The following is a 6,957-nucleotide window of genomic DNA, read 5'->3' on the forward strand; positions in this document are numbered from 1 at the left end:
TAGCTACATGAGGTGGTGAAAGGCTCTGGTAGCGGGCAGGCAGCTCCTCCCTGCAGGTGGGAAAGGCTCCAGCAGTGGGGACCTGCCAGAGCCTTTCCCCACTGCCAGAACCTTTCATCATGGCGGGGAAAGGCTCTGGCAGCAGGGCGCTACGCTGCTAAAAATAGCAGTCTACAGTCTAAAATTAACAGTGTAGCCATGGGAGGCACTGCTTGGGCACGTATCGAGCCTGGGCACATGGAGAGCCGGTAGGGTATATATCTAAGGAAGCACTGCCTCACCATCTACACTACTAGTGCTACTGGGGCTTGCAGTGTCTGTACTCCAAGTGCTACTGTAAATGTAGACATGGCCTTCGTTGCTTTTTCTTGCTACATGCATTCCCCCTCCTCAGCAAGGAAATTGAATTCATTTGCCAAAACCACTGAATGGCAGATTGGTTCAAATCATGTCACTTTACCACTTACCCCCATTGCTTGGACCACTTACACCTTCACGTCACTTCACCGCTGTTCTCATCACCACTGAATTTGACATTTTGGCCCCGAAACTTAAAGGGCTGCCACTTACTCCAGGATTGATTTTGGCCCAGTGAAATAACTTGGCTGAGTTTGCATATGAAGGTCATTGGGAGAGCCAGGCCAGGTATTAGAAATGCTGCCAGCTCCTGGCATCCTCAGCCAGGCCAGGGATTAGAACATGCTGCCAGCTCCTGGCATCCTCAGCCAGGCCAGGGATTAGAACATGCTGCCAGCTCCTGGCATCCTCAGCCAGGCTCAGGTATTAGAACAAGCTGCCTCTTTTCAGAAGTAGAAAAACTGAACACCAGACAGTTTACTTGGTGTGTATGTGATAAGTCCATAAAAACAATGAGGAGTCTGGTGGCATCTTAAAGACGAACAGATATATTTAGGCATAAGCTTTTGTGGGTAAAAAACCCATTTCTTCAGAGGCATGGAGTGAAAATTACAGATACAGGCATAACTATATATTGGCACATGAAGAGAAGGGAGTTACTGTAACTCCCTTCTCTTCAAACTCCCTTCTCTTCATGTGCCAATACATATTTATGCCTGTATCTGTAATTTTCACTCCATGCATCTGAAGAAGTGGGTTTTTTACCCACAAAAGCTTATGCCCAAATAAATCTGTTTGTCTTTAAGATGCCACCGGACTCCTCGTTGTTTTTGTGGATACAGGCTAACACAACTACCCCTCTGATATTAAGTCCATAAAAGCCAAGGTCCTCTCTGCTCTGCATGGACATGAAAGAGCTCATGGGACTTTGCCTAAGAGAAGGGGTTTGCCCACACTTTGCCCCTCCTTTTACTGTTGGAGATGGCGCCATGTGCTGGCTGGCTCTCAGCTGTTGCCCTTGTAGCTCACAGGAATGGATTTCATTGGTAGGTGCAATGATTCTTATTATATCTGGGATCCAACTGGCTGAAATTGTTATGTAAATAGTAAACTTTTAAAATTACTTGACTAAACCTCAGCTATGCATGGGCCAGAACCCCAGATACTAACTCCACCAGACTTTGGAGGGGTGGATATTCAGAATCCAAATTTTGCTGCAAGCATGTGTCTTTATAATGGGCCTAAACAAAAGCACAGAGCCACTCCCCCTAAAATTTGAAGGGAGTTTGAAATCCAGACCTAAATTTTGCAGCTCAGCCCTGTCCCTGCAAATCTGTGCCTTAGCTGGGCATCACACCACTGGAAAGGATGCCCCTCCATAGTTCTAATGTGGAGAATAGCAGAACATTGTACAGAGAAAAAGGTTAGTGATTAACTTGCTTCAGTTGGATGGTATCAGTGTTTGCTGTGTGAAGCCATATGATAAACATGCGTGCACTTTTTGTTGCCAAAGAGGTTTTTAGGAAAGCCATGTGGACTGGTGGCTAATTCACATTGAAAAGTCTTATAAACATGCATGCAGGCAAACACATTTCACTTAAAAGAATCAGCAGCAGCTTGTTACTGCAGTTTTCAATGACCTGTATTTTTTAAAGATCGGGGTGAAACCGAACCAATAGATTTTTGTGCTTCCCACCCCAAAAAAGAGCTTTGGGGCCCAATTTATCCTCTCAGACACACCAGTGCATGTGACTTTAATTCCAACAGTTACCCTGGTGTGCAAGTGGTATAATGGTGCAGGGAATCAGGTCCCAGGTTTGACACGCCCAGTCAATTTACTCCAGCAATCTAGGGTTTGAGGTGCAATTCTCCAGTGTGAATGTTATTTCTGAAAGACCAATAAGCAAGGCAGTGACTTCCACCTGACTTTACGAGGTACTTTTCCTTTTGTTCTTTCATTGTTGCCCTGGTAATGTATATTTACACCCACGCATGTATGTGCAGACACAACCTGAATGTCCCCTCATTTACACCTCTTTCACACTGGGGCAGCTTCATTGTCTTCAGTGAAGTCCCCCTGGATTTACACCCATTCAGCTCAGGGCTGGAACATACCCTCTAGGTCCATAGGTGGAGACTCCTCTCCATACAAAGATCTCACCCCTTCTCGCGCAGAATGTGGGACTAAGAGGCCTCTATGGCAGTCTCAGCCATCCTGGTCCTTCCCCAGGACTCTGCACTGGGCTCTTCATGGGTTGAGCGGGGAAGCACATGGCCCCACTGGCCCTGCAGAGTTGCGGGTGGAACTGTAACATGGCCCTGGCCCCAGATGTGCTGCATTTCCATCCTCCTCTCCCAGCTCGATCAGTCTGCTCTGTCACTTTTATGGCAGGGAAATGAAAGTTCCTCACAGAAACAATGCAGGGCATACAAACTCTGTGCTGACAACTCACAGATTTCTCTCTCTACTCCAGACCTGTCTTCTTCTACCCAGACAAAAATCTGGGTCTGTTTCTCTGACATCTCCTCGTGGGTGTCTACCTTGCTTGCTCTCCATCTTTGCTCTGAAGGGGAAGATGCAGAGGAGTTAATGGTTGTCAGGCCAGCAGTCACTCTCATACTGATCATCTGTCAAGTCCCATGGCAAGAAGAGCTGCTGCTGTCTGGCTCTGTCCTCCCAACCTCCCAGATCCACCACCCAGTTGCATTTATGAGGGGTCTGTGTAGTCTTCCAGGCTGTGCTATAGAGTGGCTGCTTCCTTCCTTTGTGATACACTGGGGCAGGCTCTTTGCTCCCTTTCCTCCCTCCCCTCTACAATGCAGAACCGAGGGTTAATTAACATGGTGATAAAAATGTGTCCAGCTGTGGAAGCCTTATTTAGAGTCAGTCCCCCACCAGTGAACTGATGGTAGCAGCATCAGTGTAAAATTATTTTGTGTAGACCAGGTGGATCTGTGTTGAGAGCTAAGTTAGGTAAACAGGGCTCCTGGTTACCTACAAAAGGACAACTCTTATCAGCAAATATGAAACTGCTGAGGCATTCTAATTACATACTGAACTTCACCCAAACCACTCCAAGGAAGTCCACATCATCTCTGCTAGTACTAATGCATTAGTACATTACTTTGTGAAAGTTTAGCCTGATGGGAGCAGCATCAGGCGTTTAAGTAATTACTTAAATAAGAAATGACATTAAGAGAAGGGCCACAGGGCACAAACGGATCTTTATATGAAGGAGAATGCTGATCAAACCTTGCAATTGCGATGACAGTGAAAGAGAAACATAATAAGAAAGTGATTTGCTAAAGGCTGCGTCTGCTGAGAATCACAAAACTTCCTATTTTTCAAATTCAAATTACAACAGGTCTCATCGAATCAGCATTACAAAAGTGGATCCTGAAAGCAAACGAATGGTAAATGCTTACGCCTTCCATTATTCAAGAGCATTACAACTCATTATCGGATAACAAGCTATTTAACAATATGTTTTAAAACATAAGCACATTTAAGTCAAAAATGGGACTAGAAGATAGACATTACTACAGGATTCCCAACTACCTGATGAGATTTTGCAGTACTCCTGGGAGGAGAAACAGGTAAGACATTGTGAGGTGCAGTCTCATATACTATGGTGATGGGGCCACATAAGTACCACAGTGGGAACTTCTCTATACACTGCTAGCCCTGCCCTGGGTTTGACCCCCTTCTTTTCACCTATATCTCCAAATCTCGCCCTTTTCTGAATGTAACCTAGGCTCAGGGCTTTGCTGTATTTTTTCCTGAGTCTCCTGTGTTCTCTCTTAGGGCTTGGCTACACTTGCAAGTCAGAACGCATTAAAGCAGCCCCAGGCACCCTAACTTCTGACCCGTCCACACTGGCAAGGCACTCAGAGCGCCTGGACTCTGCAGCTGGAGCACTCCTGGTAATCCACCTCCACAAGAAGCATAACGCTCGTTGCGTCTCAGCTGAAATGCCCCAGTGTCAGTGTGAATGAGGTGTTGCATTACTGCGCTTTGATTGGCCTCCGGAAATGTCCCATAATCCCCTTAAGCCGAGTGGCCACTCTTGTCATTGTTTTGGAATCGGCTGTAGGAACGCGGATATCCCCTTTCAAAGCTCCGTTTCTGACAGCCGGCTGCTTATCTGCTCCAGGACAAAGCAACCATTAGTGTGGAATGTTGCTTGCTCTGAGTATGTGAGAGCGAGGCGGAGGGGAGGCAGGTCTGAGCTTACAAGACACCACGCTGACACACTCTCAGCCCCCCAAAAACCCATTCTCTCCCCCCCCACACATACACACAACACCCTCCCTGTCACACTCCACCCCACCCCTGCATTTGAAAAAGCACGTTGCAGCCACTTGAATGCTGGGATAGCTACCACAATGCACTGCTCTCTGTGGCATTGCAAGAGCTGCTAATGTTTCCACACCAGCGCTCTTCCAGCTGAGAGAGTAAACAATCGGCACAGTGTTTTCCCTGCTGCGGTCTCCGAAGGCTGGTTTAACTCCCAGCACTCTACATCTGCAAGTGTAGCCATGCCCTAAAACAACCCCTCCTCCCTCTCCCCCCTCCACAGAGGGATTCCTCTTTTACAGGCTAAACTTCCATATCTTTAATTTAATCACCAGCCCTTTTTTATCTTAATCACTCTGCCTCTGTTTGTAAACCAAATACTGACTCCCTGCCCCAGGAGCACCTCTCCTCCGCAGAACTTACATTTCACACTGATGCTGGGTTGTAGTTAAGAGCTCCACTTGGGAGCTTCTACACCTCCTGTACGAAACTCTGGGGGAGGGTGGAGGGAGGCTCCTGCCCTCCCCTGCCCCCCTAATTGCTGCCTTTGGGCCCCGTGCCCCTGCCCTGTGGCTTCTGCCAGGGGGTTGGAGTTAGGGCCATGAGCCCATCCCATGGCTTGTGGCGAGGGCTGCAGAAGGGACTGTACACCCCCCTCACAGCTTCCTAGGGCTGTGCGCCCCCCTCTTCCCCACAGCTCCAGTTGGGAATACCCCCCTCCCCATGTGTCCTGGTATTTTATTCTTGCGATCTGGTCACTCTGGTTGTGAGAATAAACATATTAAAGATTGTAAGGTGCTCAGATACTGCAGTAATGCAAACCAGGAAAATGCCATGGATATATAGAGACTACAATTCAACACCACCTGTGTTTAATCCAGTATACCAACTCACTAGCGTGTGTGACTTTCGGAAGCAGGCACCCGGCCCCGTTCCATCACTCATAAGTGCCAATTTTCTGGCAAAAGTGGTTTTCTCGGATGCGAGTTTGTCTATAAAGTAGCTTTTACAATATAAGTCATCAAAATTTGGAAATTTCATGACATGATTCTAACAGGGTGTAAACCAAAACAAATGACAAAATGTTTCATGAAGAATCTTTCACCGGGTTCTAATATACATTTCGATCACAGTAAGGATGAACGAGCGATCATTTATTGGATTTGCTTCCTTAGCCTCTGCTGCACATTCACTGTAGCTGCTGGCTCCTCTCCTTCTGTGATGCTTTGGATCCTGCTGTGCTATCTCTGGCTGTACCAACTGATTGACTTTGATTGTGCAACAGGGTTACTAAATAAGGGGAAAACATGAATTCCGAAGCAGGGTGTGCGGCTGGGTGGAGGGCTTGCTAAAGCAATGTGATTATTAATAGAAGAGCAGCTTCCAGCACATTGTATGGGCAGGAGGAGGATGAATGGCTACACCCGTGATTCCTTTCATTTACGGTAAGCAAAGGGACCCATTTGTGATGCTCACCATCTTCAATCCTTGGGCACATCCCTTCCAGAAGAACAGGGAGGCCTTAAAGACAGGGGCTCTCTCTCAGCGCCAGCAACTGCTGCTGTTCTCATTCACCACCTGCCACCTCCACCAGCTGGACATCATTTTCATTCCAGCCAGGGGTCAGTGTAGCCAGACAAGCAGGGAAGCCACCCTCTCAGAAGGAGCTGACAGCCCGCCTTTATCCTTGGTGGGTCATACCAACACCTGACAGGCCTGAGAAAGTCCTTATACTTTGTCAGCACTTGCGTAGCTTGTCATGCCAGTGAAGTTTTACTGATCTGAACGGACTGACTCCAGGGACTTCACCCACATGACATTCTCATAAGCAAACTAGGGAAATGTGGTCTAGATGAAACTATCATAAGATGGGTACATAACTGGTTGAAAGAGCGTACTCAAAGAGTAGTTATCAATGGCTCATTGTCAGACTAGGAGGATGTATCTAGTGGGGTGCTGCAGGGGTCAGTCCGGGGTCCGGTACTATTCAACATTTTCATTAATGGATTCGATAATGGAGCGGAGAGTATGTGAATAACATTTGCTGATGACACCAAGCTGGGAGGGATGCAAGCACTTTGGAGGACAGGATTAGAATTCAAAATGTCCTAGACCAACGGTAGAACTAGTCTAAAATTAATAAGATTACATTAAATAAAGACAAGTGCGAAGTATTTCATTTAGGAAACAAAATCAAATGCACAACTGCAAAATGGAGAATAACTGGCTAGGTGGTAGTACTGTTGAAAAGGATCTGGGGGTTAGAGTGAATCACAAATTGAATATGAGTCAACATGATGCAG

The sequence above is a fragment of the Chelonia mydas genome, chromosome 11 (assembly GCF_015237465.2).
Source record: "Chelonia mydas isolate rCheMyd1 chromosome 11, rCheMyd1.pri.v2, whole genome shotgun sequence".
Lineage (NCBI taxonomy): Eukaryota > Metazoa > Chordata > Testudines > Cheloniidae > Chelonia > Chelonia mydas.